Source organism: Ochlerotatus camptorhynchus, unplaced genomic scaffold (assembly GCF_037179485.1).
Source record: "Ochlerotatus camptorhynchus isolate MF236.1 unplaced genomic scaffold, CSIRO-AGI_Acam_v1.1 ptg000577l, whole genome shotgun sequence".
Lineage (NCBI taxonomy): Eukaryota > Metazoa > Arthropoda > Insecta > Diptera > Culicidae > Ochlerotatus > Ochlerotatus camptorhynchus.
Window position 1 is genome coordinate 207,544 of NW_027041058.1, and position 15,044 is coordinate 222,587.

Below are 15,044 nucleotides of genomic sequence, written 5' to 3' on the forward strand. Positions count from 1 at the left end.
TCAATAATATAAAAAATTGGAGGTATGTTATTTTTTAAACTCGTATAAATTTCTCATGAAAGTCATCTTCTAGAGACTTTTAAAACTCTTTCAGACGTATGTTTTATAGTGAAACTTGTTGCCTGTATCTCTTCTAATAAAAAAAGATATACCCGAATATAGTAAAAAATATGAATAAATTCAAATTGATTTTATACGAGTTTAAAAAATAACATACCTCCATTTTTTTATATTATTGAGAATAACATACGTCCTTTCAAATGCCGTAGAAAAACTTTTTTTTTGTTTTCCCCAACCAGAGATATTAACATTTGAAAAGTGCCTATTTTTAGTATAAAAACGTCAAAAGCTCTTGATCGCCGAAAGATATTGACAAGCTTTGGGCGGAAAAAATTTGCGCCTTCTTAAGATCTAAAAGTTATTTGAAGACACCTTTGCTGAGAAATTCGAAATAAGCAAACTAGAGTAAAACAACTGTTTTTTTTAGAGCCACCCTAACTCAATTCAAGAGCTCTAAATCGGCCAATTGTTAAAAGCTCTAAATCGGCCAATTTAAGAGATACAAAAAAGTTGTTTTGTACAAAGTTGTTTAAAATTAGCTCAGCTATAACTTTGCCCAAGAAAGTATACCTTAATTTATTCAAACAAATAAGTTAGATTTTTGATTTTAATGATAACAGGAACCACCCTAGAATTCATTGTCATAAAAATGAGGGCATAACTATAAGGAACAACTTTGTAGAAGAGACTTTTAGTCTAAAGTTTCAATTTCAGGCTCAAAACATATCATTCCACCTAAATCTGCATTCTGGACCACTGTGCAATGGCAAAGCAGTCTTGACCAGGGTTTTATGAATGTTGTTTTATAGTAGCTTTGTAGTATTTCATAAAACTTAAAATGTTAAACCTGAATCCAATAACGCAGGGTTGTTGGTCTATCCCAGTACAACAACTTTGTCGATGATAGTATAGCTCTATATGTATATTGAAACAAATGAGATAATCCACTATAGTATCTATTAGTGCAAATCCCATAAGCTGTGGGTATCCTTATTCGCGGATAGCCCGGCAATAATGATCAGGCAATAAAGGAATCCGGTAATAAGGATTCCTGACTGTATACATCCAACTCGCTCCCTGAGACCTTGCCTGCAAAAGACTTAATCAATTTAAGCGGCGAACCCGATTAACAATGCCCATTTGCCAACTCTTAATCACCTGCTAAATGCACACCGCGCATTTAGCTATCTAATCATCCACGCAATTCATGCACAATTAAATAACCACATTTCCGGCATATCTTCACTCTCAAAGTAGATCACCCATCGCATCCTCCGTCCCTGAACCAACCAGCCACTACCTACTGCAAAGTAGGTCTGTTTGTCTAGCTGGGGCAACGAGATAAACATTACGCGCTACTTTTGCCCATGCATCCTGTTCTTCCTCGCTCGTTTTACTCTTTTCCAATTTTCATTACTGCATCGAATGAACGGCAAATAGGCCTACGTGTGAGATAAGCCGAGCAACTGTGAAGCAACTTGCACTGACTATATCAAGTATACATAGCAGACCCGGGATTGCACAGGTCTTCTGCTGCTGGTTGGCATGCATGCATGACACGGACATGGAACGGTCGGTTAAATTGTTTGTAACGTAGGCACACAGCCGCATACATGACAGTGCACCGCTAAAGTGCTACTTATTTTTTTTTAGTTCAGTACGGCTTCAATTCGCTACATCACAAAAACAAGATTCAATAACCAGATTTCGCCAAAGGCCGATCGGGACGAGGCCCACCGTTAGAATATCTACAATTTTAGCTTATCAGATGCCCTCTCCTCAACCGCAGAGAGCAAAATAGGGCAAATTTGGATGCGCTTCGTCCGAACCGAACCGGCCCGCGGAATGGGAAAGAAGCTAAACCAGGCTAAGTGCAGGTGTTATTCAACCCGCTAACCGCAATCACCTTGCGCTTTTGGCAAAGCAAATCAAGGCTCGAATCAGCGTTTGATTGAATGGATTTTATGAGCAGAGTTATTAAGTAAACCAACAAATCTTCACTTTCTTCGATAATTCGAGCGCCATCGGTTTTATGACCCTGGCCCCTGTCGGGGTCCAATTGGTCCATTCACAAAAATGACGAATGTCTGTTTCGGTTTTTTCACTCTCTCTTCGCATGTGCGATAATATGTTTCAGAGGCTGGACACACTCAGACACACTGCAGAAAATTTCCAAACCGCACCAACACAATTGCAACACTGACGAACTGAAACGAGACTCACTGATTACATTAAGTTAAAAAATTACACTGACGACCGGGTAGAAAGTTTTTTCTCTTTAATTCACTGCTCTTTCCATATTGCGGTGGCATCAGGCAGCAAGTGATTGTGATCGCCCAACACTGCCACCACCACCAGTTCATCAACGTTGTTGGTTGGATGTTGATGTGAAAAATGAATGCTCCATCACTAATTGGAGGAATACACGATCTCAACAGAGGAGCAGTATTAGCTAAGACGGATGGATCAATTTGTCTTAGGTTAAGGCCCATTTAGGGTATTAGCAGCAGATTGGAGTTATATTGTGCAATCCTCCTTAATTTGCCGTAAATAATGTCGGTTTTCGTTCGGATGGGTTATGCTCTTTCATTACCTCAGAAGGGCCTGGGCGGGGTAATCAATTTGTTTGAATGATGGTAATGAATAAGGAAGCACATCTTGTGTCAATCCTTCTTATAGCCACCGATTCCTAGTCTTGACTACTTCAGACTAGGGGAACAGGATTTTTCAGTAATCAAAGGAACACATCTTAGTCCTTGTTACTTTTTATGCCTTGTTGATAGTGATAAGTCCTCGGGTTGCCTGGACCGAGGATGATCTTGAAACAAGGAAAAAATGAGTTAGTTAGTCTTCATCTATGTGATTCCTAATCTTCTATTCGTTGTTCCCTAGTTTGAAGTGGTTAAGACTAGGGTTCTGATGCATGGTCATTATCGGTGTTATTCTTTAATTTTGTTGCTAAGGAATCCAATTTTGACTGACAAAGGGGCGCGGCTTTGGAGGGTGTTCCAACACTCCGAAGGGTATAAATAGCGGGACCTTTCAATTAGAATCGATTCCTTCCGATGAAGGCAAGAATGACAACTGTATCAAAACCGAATACATCATCATTTTTCAATAGTGATGAAGTAATACGACATGCACTAAACTAAGGACACGGGATATACAAGAATAGATCAAATTACTGATCGCAGTAGTTTTATGTCCCGAACAGAGGAAAAAAAAATCCTTATAAATCTTCCATTCAGGAATGTAACCAGTGACACATATGTTGTTCCAAAGTATTGTATAAATGTTTTCTGGACCGCTTAGCTCAGTCAGTAAAGGCGCAGCTACAAAGCAAGACCATACTGGAGGAGGTGGCTGGATTCGATTCCCGGTTCGGTCTTGAAGGGTTGGAAAATATCTCGACTTCCCTGGGCATAGAGTATGATTGTACTTGCCACACAGTTATACTGCTGGAAAAAAACTGGTAAGTCATCGAAAGCCCTCAAATAATAGATGTGGAAGTGCATCAGAACACTAAGTTGAAAGCACGCAATGAGTTTGACATGTGAAAAGGAAGAAGAAGATGATCACCTGACAGTCCTTTCAACAATTTCTCAGCAACCTGGTATCGTGGGTGAATAACTGGGAGACATGATTTAAATTATTGGGCAGTTGAGGATCTTCAAAATTATACTAAATCAACCTGAAGACAAAGCGGCGCCGGTGGTGTAGTGGTAAGTGTGATTACCTCTCACCCCAGCAGGCCTGGGTTCAATCCCAGTTGGCGCCGCTGGGATGTTCTGAGGCATAACATCTCTGATCACGCCTTCCTTCGGATGGGAAGTAAAGCCATTGGTCCCCGGTTCATGAGTTGATGGGTCGATAGGTAGGGTTCAGGTGTGGGACCTGCTCAGCACGGAAAACAAGATCGACGGAAAACAAACCAAAGGAAAAAAAAACTGAAGACATGAGAACATCCTGAGCAGTTTTTGGAGATCTTTGATCACCTGAAGGCCTTTGGAATATTTTCTGAGTCACCTGGCATCATCAAAGAATATCTGGTAGATGTGATTTAAATTGTGGAAGTTTGAGATCTTCATCAGAATAGTACCTGAGCCACCTAAAGTCTTTGTGAAGAACCATAGATTTCCATGAAGTTCTCTAATATACTATGAAATTATTAGTACTACTAGATCTTCCCCGATCTCTTATGAAATACCTCTCACTTCTCTGAAATTACCTCAACTTCAATGATACTCCCTGAAACTTTTTTAAAATACATTTTCCATACAGTTTGCTATTCGCTATGAAATTCTCCAATTTTTGACTACGTCTCACGGGAAGGTACTGGGGTAAATCGAAAATCTAGTATTGCGACCGTCACGAAAAATTGTAATGTTTTGAACGCTTATAACTTTGTCATTGATAGTTGAAATTAAAATCCAAATACGCCAATCGATAGGTAATAACTCTCACAATCTGCTGCAATAAATACCTTTTCAATTTTCTCAACTTAAATCGTTGAAAAATGTACAAATAAAAAGCGATAATTTCATCACCGTTTCAATGAAATAAACGTTCTCCCCAAACCAAGTCGTCCTAATCCAGTACCATTTGGTCGCGCATCGTTTTGCTTGAACCTGTAAAACTACACAAGAGCTCAGCTGTCGTTCCTCCGCTCATTAAAGCTTCGGAAGGCGTGGCTAGCAGAGACAGGAGCAAATCAGGAAAAGGTGGAATTTTTCCCTCTGCCTCTGCTGCACATTACTGGAGTCAGGCTAGAGCGCTGCTGTTGTGAATCCGCCCATTTTCACATCGGACGGACGGTGTGGTAAAATAGCAGCAGTCAGCGTGATCACCTTGATGACAACCAACGATGAGGTGGAGAACATGTGGAATTTGTGGAGATCGAACAATTGGTCCTATTCAGGACCACACATATTTAACAGAAAGAGTTATTGAAACGCGACAAATATCATTTTTATATAACAAACCCCCCCCCCCCCCCATCCTCCTATGACGACAACCTAAGAAGAATTGACGTTAATTTTTTCACCCGCCAAAAGAGCCAAAAATTCAAGCAGAGAAAAAATTTGCATGTCATGGATGCTGTACCTCTGACACCTACAAAATAGTGGAAAATCCTGTCAGAGGTGGAGCTTAGAAACTATTTTCTGTGCAGAATATGTAAAAAAAGGAGAGACTTCGGATGTATTTTTTTCTGCATAATATCAGGACTGGTAGCAATCACTGTTGTTAAAAATAGTGATTTTAGTGACCATGTTGATGAAATAAGTGACCAAATAGTGACTTATAGTTGTAAAAATAGTGACTAAAAGTGGCCTAAGAGAAGAAAAGTAGTAGTTATGATGACACACTAAATAAATGTTTGATGTTTTAGACTTATTCAATTAGTATCTCATAAACACTTATGTACGATATGAACCTTTAAAGTGAAAGATTCAATAGAAAGTTTATAGTCCAAACCCACGGTATTTGTCAGGGTGTCTACGACCTGAAAAAAAAACTTGGAAAACCGGGAATCCTTAGGAAATTTTATTTATTCCTAAAATACCTGGAAGTCTCAGAAAATTTAATAATGTATAAGGATATTTTAAAGAAAATAATTAATTTTAAAATACAAGCATGTATTTTTCTCGTTATTTTTATTCACACTTCGAATTTTATAGATGCACAGTGGATTAATCTTCAGTAACAAATAAATTAAAAACAAACATACTTGAAATGTTGTTTTTTTTTTGGTTTTGAAACATGCATATTTCCTAGAAATATTAAATTTGAACTAATTCTGGATTTAAAAGCTATGATACTAAAAGAAATTTTTAAGAATCTGGAGGCAAATTCCATGGACAGTTTTAAAGGCTTGTGGAATTTTATTATAATTTCTAAGGACCTCATTCCAAGGGAGTTCTGGGAAAATAATAATTTAGACAAAAACATCAAGTGCAATCTGCTTTCAAGGTAGTTCTGAGGAATTTTAGATTTCAATTGCAGCCTGATAATTTTGAGTAGAATTTTAATAAACCCTGAATTGAGCTAAAAGTAAATTTCAATGAATTTCTGAGGAGAAGCTTTAGAGTAAAATGCCAAGGGCATTCTGAGCATAGCTTCATAAAGATTGTAGGAGAAAACGAATCCGGAGCATAAGTCCTTGGATTTTTTTTTAATTCTTAAAGGAGGATTACAATGAAATCTGAAAATAACTCCAGAACATCTTGGTAGATTGAGCCTCACAAATTCTAAAACTTCCCTGGACCTTTTAAGTCTTCCTAAAGTTTCCTAAATGTTTTCTCCTTGATCTCCTCTAAAGGATTAACGCTGAAGTTCTCTAAACTTCTTTAAAATTTATGTGACTTCTCTAATAAAGGGTGATACGGTCAAAATTTGGTCAAGGGAAAACGCGTGTAAATCGGTGAAATCGTTTATTTAAAAAATCAAATTAAATTTCTTTTTCAAGTTCAATAAGTATAAAATTCAGGAAAAATATTCAGTTAGGCTTCCGCTTTTCCAAATCCGAATTGCCGGGCCTTACGCTTGACCCCTGCCATCAGATTTTGTACAGCCACCTTGTCCACCTTCTTTGCCACAGAAAGCCAGTTTGCCTTGAACTGCTGCTCGCCCTTAGCAGTTTTTTTTGGTCTTCTTTAGGTTCCGCTTGACAATAGCCCAGTATTTCTCAATTGGGCGGAGCTCTGGCGTGTTGGGAGGGTTCTTGTCCTTGGGAACCACCTGCACGTTGTTGGCGGCGTACCACTCCATGGCCTTTTTACCGTAATGGCAAGATGCCAAATCCGGCCAAAACAGTACGGAACAACCGTGTTTCTTCAGGAAAGGCAGCAGACGTTTATTCAAACACTCTTTCACGTAAATTTCTTGGAAGCTATGAAAATGCTGCTTTTCAAGCCACAGGTACAGATGGCTTGCCAAACCAGATATTTCTATGCGAACTTTGACAGTTTCATGTGCTTGAAAACATCTGCTACCTTTCCCCTTCCTTTTGCCGTATAAAACTCCTGTCCCGGAAGCTGCTTGTAGTCGGCTTTGACGTAGGTTTCGTCGTCCATTACCACGCAGTCAAACTTCGTCAGCATCGTCGTGTACAGCCTCCGGGATCGCGCTTTGGCCGTCGTATTTTGTTTATCATCGCGATTTGGAGTCACTACCTTCTTGTAAGTCGATAGTCCGGCTCGTTTTTTGGCTCGATGCACGGTTGTAGACGATACACCCAGCTTATTTGCGGCATCTCGGAGAGAGAGGTTAGGGTTTCGCTTGAAACTACCGGCAACTCTCTTTGTCGTCTCAGCGGCTTCCGGTTTTCGATTTCCCCCCGATCCAGACTTCCTGGCTGTCGACAAACGTTCCCCAAACACTTTAATTACATTTGTAACGATTGATTTGGCAACTTTTAGCGATTTTGCCAACTTTGCGTGCGAGTAGCTCGGATTTTCGCGATGCGCGAGCAAAATTTTGATACGCTGCTCTTCTTGCTTGGACGGCATTTTGACAACTGAAGAGTGAATTCCAAAATCAAAATAGGAGCAACATTTTACACACACACACCTTCAAAATGAGGGGTGTTCAGGTTTTTTAAATGCAAAATTGAAAGAAATACGTCAAGTTGATATTGACCAAATTTTGCCCGTATCACCCTTTATTAACGGAACTGCTGTAAGGTTCTCTGTTCTTTTCTGAAATTCTCAAAACTTCTCTAATGTTTTTTGCAGTTCTCATGAAGCTTGTTTTACTGCGCTGAATTTAACTGAACCGTCCTAAAAATCTTTAAGCTTCAGTGAACTTCTGAACTAATGCGAACACTTCAATTAACTTTTTAACGTCTCTGAAGTTATTTGAAAATCTGGGAACTGCTTTAAATTTCCCACTAATTTTCTGAAACTAATGAAACTGAACTCCCCTCGAAATTCCTCCAATTTTCGGAGGTTACTTCACTTCTTTCAAAAGCTCCTGCATTTTGCTAATGCTCATAAAAATTCCTGAAGCTCGTGGATCTCCCCTTAAGCTCCATAGATTTCTATAAGATTCTCGAAATGTTTCTGAAGACCACTGTGAAGTTCTCGAAGTTTTTCTAAATTTCTGGAACCTTTGTGATTCCGCAATTTTCATGAAACATAAAACTTCCAATAAATTATCGACACTAATTTAAAATTTTTTCAATAGTCTAGACTTTCATGGTGTTATTAAAACTGCATAAACGATTACTGAATATCTTTAAAGTTCTCCAGACTGCCCTGAGTTTATCAGTATATTTTAAGAAACCGCAACTTAACTGAAATTAATTGATGTGCCTTGAAGTTTCGAAAATTTTCCTTAAGTATTCTAACCATTATAAAAGCTCTCTTATTTTCTTACTTTATCTATGCTTACCAGAAGTTCTCTAAATTTGTTCAATAATCCGGAAAATTTTCTGATATATATTCAAAATTCTATGACGTTGTCGAATCAATCATAGAATTCTTGGAATACCCCATAATTCCACGGAATTCCTTGTAAGTTGCTGCAAATTTGCTTAAGTTAATGGGATTATTCTGAAGCTATCTGATCGTCCTCGAAGTACTCGGAACTTCGCTGAATATCATGAAACTATCTAAATTTATTAGATGTTCTCTGGAATTTCTTGGAGATATCGCTGCTTGCTAAAAGTTCTCGCATTTTTTTAAGTAATGGAACTTGGTTGATATTCTCTAGCGCGGAACAGACAAAAATCGGTTTTCCGAAGGAAGAAGCGTCAGCAGGAAGACCGAGATCGCGAAGCGATGGAAAATCTGCCCCTGATCTTCAAGAAGTTGAGGAGGAGATCGGTCGGCTGAAGAACAACAAAGCAACTGGTGTAGATCAACTACCAAGTGAGCTATTAAAATACGGTGGTGAAGCACTGGCTAGAGCGCTGCACTGGGTAATTGCCAAGATTTGGGAGGAGGAGATATTACCGGAGGAGTGGATGGAAGGTGTCGTATGCCCAATCTACAAAAAGGGCGACAAGTTGGATTGCTGCAACTACCGCGCGGTCACACATCATTTGTTCATCGATTTCAAATCCGCATACGACACAATCGATCGATATCAGCTATGGCAGATTATGCACGAGTACGGACTTCCGGATAAACTGACGCGATTGGTCAAGGCGACGATGGATCGAGTGATGTGCGTTGTTCGAGTATCGGGGACACTCTCGAGTCCCTTTGAATCTCGAAGGGGGTTACGGCAGGGTGATGGACTTTCGTGTCTGCTGTTCAACATCGCGTTAGAAGGTGTGTTCAGAAGAGCTGGGATAGACACGAGTGGCACGATATTCAGGAAGTCCATCCAGCTCCTTGGCTTCGCCGATGACATTGACATTATGGCACGAAACTTTAAGATGATGGCGGAAACGTACATCAGACTGAAAGCTGAAGCTAAACGAATTGGACTTGCCATCAACGCATCAAAGACAAAATACATGAAAGGAAGAGGTTCTAGGGAAGACAATGTTATCCTCCCACCCCGAGTTCAGACTGACGGTGACCAAATCGAGGTGGTCGATAAGTTCGTGTATTTGGGCTCACTGGTGACCGCCGAAAATGATACCAGCAGAGAAATTCAAAGACGCATTATGGCAGGGAATCGTGCCTACGTTGGACTCCGGAGGCCAAAAAAAAAGAGACTTTTTGGTGACTGGCTTGAAAAAAGTGACCAAGTCACTAAAAAGTGACTCACTAACAGCCCTGTAATATGTAAGAAGGAGAGACGTCCGATGTTGCATACAAATTACAGATGCATTACTGTAAGAACTGTCAAAATCCAATAAATTTACACGCTGGTGTTCGTGAGATCCTGCTTGGCGAACTGAATTTTGATGATTTTGGGCCGTCCCTGTGTTGAAGTAGGATTCAGAGGGACGGTTAAAACATCATGGTAGAGCTTTACATTGTTGTTTGTTACAAAAGTCATGCACCAAGTGGATTAGCGCGTTTCTGGGTGGTGCTGTGTTTAGTTCGGTCCTACACAAATAAAACCTCTGAAAATGGGTTGGAGCGTTTTTGTGTTTTTGTGCAAGGATGGCAAAAAGTTAAGAGATATATTTCTGAATACTTATAGTTCTAGTTCCTCATTATGTGCTAAATTCGGACGTTAAGCTATCCAATGAACATTTAGAATTATGATCCTGCTATGATGGATGAATTTTTGAAAATTGAAAATTTCTTACAATGTTACTTGGGCTGGGATGTGCAATACGTGCTTGTGAACGATTTCCCACCGAAGGTATCCTACTGCGATCAATGATTTGGTTAAACGTGTTATTCATAAAAAAATGTTCAATGGAGGTGGGATGGGCATTGAAGTGTGCACGGGGAATATATTTTAACTCATTTTCGCTTCGGACGGCGTGGTGTGCAGGCAGCAGAAGCAGCAATAGCAGCAGTAGCTACCTAACAAGCAACTATGGCTGGTCGTGGTAAAGGAGGAAAAGGTCGTATCTCCGGTCTGAGTTGTGGTGAAGGTGTTCCTGGAAAATGTGATCCGTGATGCTATCACCTACTTTGAACACGCCAAGCGTAAGCGGCCATGGATTTCGTCTACGCTTTGAAGCGACAGACGCACTCTGTACGGTTTCGGAGGTTAAATCATCACCAACTTTGGCAACAAAACGGCCCTTTTCAGGGCCAACAAGCTTATTACAGTAAAGAGTTGGAATATAATTTATCTGTGCCTGTTTTCCATATTCAAAACCACAGCCCCCAACGACTTCACAAAATGCTCTCCAGAGTTGTAATCTTGTAACCAAACTTGGAAGCAGAGGTGCAAGTGATGTTGATCGATTCTCTTCATCTTTCGTTAATAACTCATTAATTGCCCTTTGCTTTCAAGGTATTGACATTGGTAAACTACGCAAAAAGAGAGTGTCGCTACTTGATAGCAAACTACTCATGATGGGAGGAATCTGTGCATTTTGTGATTGTTTCCCAAGCACAGACATCATATTGAAACACCATCGTGATTATGCAGCACTGTGTGTAGCATTCTCTGTAAATTCCAATTGGTACTGTTAGTGCTTCAGTGTTTACACTCCGCGTTGGATAGAGTCAATATTCGAAGTGAAACAAGTGTTTATTGAGAAATTTTGTAGAAATTTTCAAAATGTCTCAACACATGGCTGCTAAATATCTCCGCGATTATCGGAAGCGCGTGAGAGACCAGGCATTCGAATGTGTCGAGCCAACAAGAAAGCGGCCAAAGGTTATCCTAATTTTAGGATTTATTCAATAACCGCCCATTTTCAAAAATTTGAATAATGAATTGTTCATTTTGGAGTTAAGTTTCTAAACCATTTATTTTGTTATTAATATATTAGTGAACGGTGCATGAAAAACAATCTCGTAGTTCTACGTCAACAATGCGGTCGTGCTTTGGACACAACCCTTAACTAGTTCGTTTATTTGGAAGGCTCAATCACATTTTCTTCACGGAACCGATAGTGCACTGTTCATTGTTGTTAACAAAATTCACTTAATTCTATGTCTAGTAGGAGTTTGGCCGCGGCTTCATTAGACACATTCTGTCAATATTGTATGTATTCACGTTTTTTCCTGATGTTGTGAGTGTTTGTACAGTAACTGAATAAAATGAAAAGTACCCTCAAACATCATTGCAGATTTGGAATGCGTGATAAATGTCCCATAAGAATTCTCGATGAACATTTCAAATGGTCCTATCTGTTTTGATCGATTCTCTTCATCGACTTTCTCTTTCGTTAATAACTCAGCTGAAAAACCTTTCCCTGTTGTATTTGACGTTTTGGACGCTAGATAAAAACCTCCTTTATGTGTATGTGGTAGTATTAGCGCGAAATCTGTTTGCATAGCAGTGGTTATGAAAAGAGAAAGTCGATGAAGAGAATCGATCAAAGCAGATAGGACCATTTGAAATGTTCATCGAGAATTGATCGAGAATTTATGATTTGAGTAGCTCAACAATGATTTGGTGAGCGACTATGTTGCGTGACGTTACAACGTGCTGCACTTCTCAACTACACTACTCAACAACTACTCACCAAAACTTTTTGAACTACTCAAATGATAAACACTTGAACAATTCTTATTGGAAATTAACGCATTTTTGATTCAAATCTGCAATCATATAGGGGAAATGGCTCTAATGTTGGCCAATGGATCTAAGATTGGGCCCATAGCTAAAAATCTTATATTTATTAATTTTATCTAGATGAACGCGTCATTGGGACGGTACTAATGGATATTTTTGGTCGCTATTGAAAATTTAGTCGATTGCTGAATTTATGTATGGGCCCAAATTAGGGACATTTAGGCCGCCATTACATCCATTTCCCCTATATGTAGGGGTTAATATTCATTTTTACAGTTAAAGTACAAAAACCTTGGGGCAAGACAGCTTTTGATCATGAGTAAAATCGGAGTTAATTTTGAGTAACTCTGAGTAACTCGCGTTGCTCAACATAAAATACACATAGCAACCTGTCAAGCAAAGTAAAGTAACAACATTTTAAACGGTGCGCTTGCAATGCTTTACTGGGAAGATCTTCCAGCAATGAAAGGACAATTGCACGTGTATAAAAGGAACTACAAGCTGCCCCCTCAAAATCGATGGAAGATTTTTATGGTAACATTACGGAACAGTCAGAGTTGTCTTGCTTTACTGCCATGCCGATGACGTTCTATTACAGGGGGATTTTGAACAATCTCTAGGAGGGTTCCAGTCAACCGCAAAGGGGATTTTTGACAGTCTCAGTAGACATTCCGCACAAGCCTAGGGGGAATTTCAGACAATCCCAGTTCGGTTTCCCAACAATATCAAAAGTAACTTCGGAAAATCCAAAGAAGGAATATGAACTATCCCAGGGAGGATTCCGGAAAATCATAGGAAGAATTTCACTCAATATTGAGGGGGATTCATGACTATCCAGGGGGGATTCCAAATAATCCATTCAATCCAAAGGTAGATTCTGGACAATCCCAGTATGAAAAAAATGGTATGTGGTGGTTCCTACATCCCTTCGACGATCGCTCATTGAAAAACTTCATATAAGTTTCAGAATAGAATCAACTACGAAGTTGGCCAGAATTAACCTATTTTGACCTGGGATGAACAGTTAAATAAAAGACCGCATTCAACAATGCTCCTTTTGTGCTAAATATCGATCAACACAACAACACCAGACGATGAAAATTCAACCTGTTGCTGTTCAACGTTTTTCAACTCGTGTCTATTGATGTTTTTTTGCAAGAGTATCAGGGAAAAAAACGAACGCTTCTGGAGAGAGGTAACCCTAACTCTGACACTTTCCAGCTAAATATTCTCAGAGAATTAAATCCGTCTTCCTTAATGAATGCTGGTAAATAAAACTAGTTTGACTTCCCGAGAAGCAGTTTTTTCTTGTACCAAAACCATGTTAAACATATTTTATATTAAAAATGACCACACAGCTTTTGGGGAAAATTGATAGCAATTTCCGAAGAAAGTTTGACGAATCTTTAGTGCGAAGTCAGGAATGCTTCCTGGTGAAGAACCTTCCAAACGAAACCGGTAGACGCGGTGAGAAATTCGCGGGCGAAGTTAGAAGAGACTTCCATGCAAATTTAGGCAGCCGGATGAAACTTTCAGAATAATTCAGTAAAGTTTTCTGTGGGAAGTCCGGATGAAATGGGAAATAGTTTCCACTTCCAGCGGTAGGACTTCTAATGACGCAATTCGCGCCAAATCGTATTCGGAGCTGGCAGCACCCTCTCAGATTTTAATGAAACTTTCTGGATGTGTGGACCTTGACTAAATGTACCACTTTCCATACTTAGTTTTTCCAAAATTTATCTAGACTAACATTTGAGAAGGGCCAAACTTTTTCTGCCGATTTTTTTTCAAAAAAATATTATGGAAAAATGACAACTCCTACAAAAATGTGTTGTATTGATAACTTTTAGGAAATTGTCCAAGTAATCGAAAAAAATACTGGAAAAAATTTCATTTGGGACCTACACTGAAAAAAAAAATCGATTTTTAAAGTTTAAAGTCGATTTAATAAAAATGACCATGTTTGATTTGGATGAAACTTTGCCTCAAGATAGGTAATTATGTTAACTACCATCCGTCCATACATCGCGAGATGGGCACTTTTAAGGAAAAAAGTTTTTCTTACAAAAACTTTTTCATGTCTAAACGGTTTTTTTTCTATTTTCACACAAAACTAAACCAGTGAAGCTCAAAATCATATCAGAATCCAATGAAGCTCAATTTTCGATTCAATTTTGTCTAATCAGCATTAAGTTCACTTTGATTATTCGAGAATTTCATATGAAAAGGGCTCATGATGCATTTCTCGCCCAATCGTATTTGGAATTGGCAGCACCCTCTCAGAGTTCAATAAAACTATTTGAACCTTGTCAAAAAAAAAAAACAATCCCTTATTCAGTTGTCTACTACTGATGCAAAATTTGATAATATGTGAGAGAAAAAAGACAAGATTTTTCATATATCATTTATTTATATATTTTCAATGTTTTAAACCTATTTTCATACATGCTATTTTTTCCTTGATGGACCTGGATCATCACTATGCTGCTGCCCACTAGTTGACGGTTGGATATTTACTTCATTTCCAACCGATCGGCGTTTTTTCATAACTGGACTTCATTATGAGAAATCACGCTACGGCGTGACTCACAAATGATCATCGTTTCATCAATTTCGTGGTTATATTCCATAGAATGTTTTTTTCTACCATCGTTGACGATATGGCCCGTAAATTATTTCGGTTGCATCTCGGATTATTTATATTAGCACAACATTTCAATCCTTTAAGCCTTAATTTACTACTTTGGTCCATGATAATAAATTTACTACAACTTGTCTTCACAACTTTCGTTATCAGATTGACTGCTGCTTGTATGAAATCATATGTTTTATAGTGCACATAGGTAGAATGAAGTGGTAGGTATATAATGTTAATGGTT

The 15,044-nt window shown here is 38.9% G+C and overlaps 2 protein-coding genes across 6 annotated transcripts in view; both read right to left on the reverse strand.

Annotated features, from left to right (window-relative positions):
• LOC135713698 (protein FAM91A1) overlaps positions 1-6,325 on the reverse strand; it is a 179,798-nt gene extending 173,473 nt beyond the window's left edge. The window contains exon 1 of the mRNA XM_065236894.1: positions 6,316-6,325. The gene's annotated coding sequence lies outside the window, so the exon portion shown is untranslated. The remainder of the gene's footprint in view (positions 1-6,315) is intronic.
• The window catches only part of pwn (pawn), a 69,564-nt gene that overhangs the window by 33,576 nt on the left and 20,944 nt on the right, over positions 1-15,044 (reverse strand). The gene's annotated exons all lie outside the window — the stretch shown is intronic.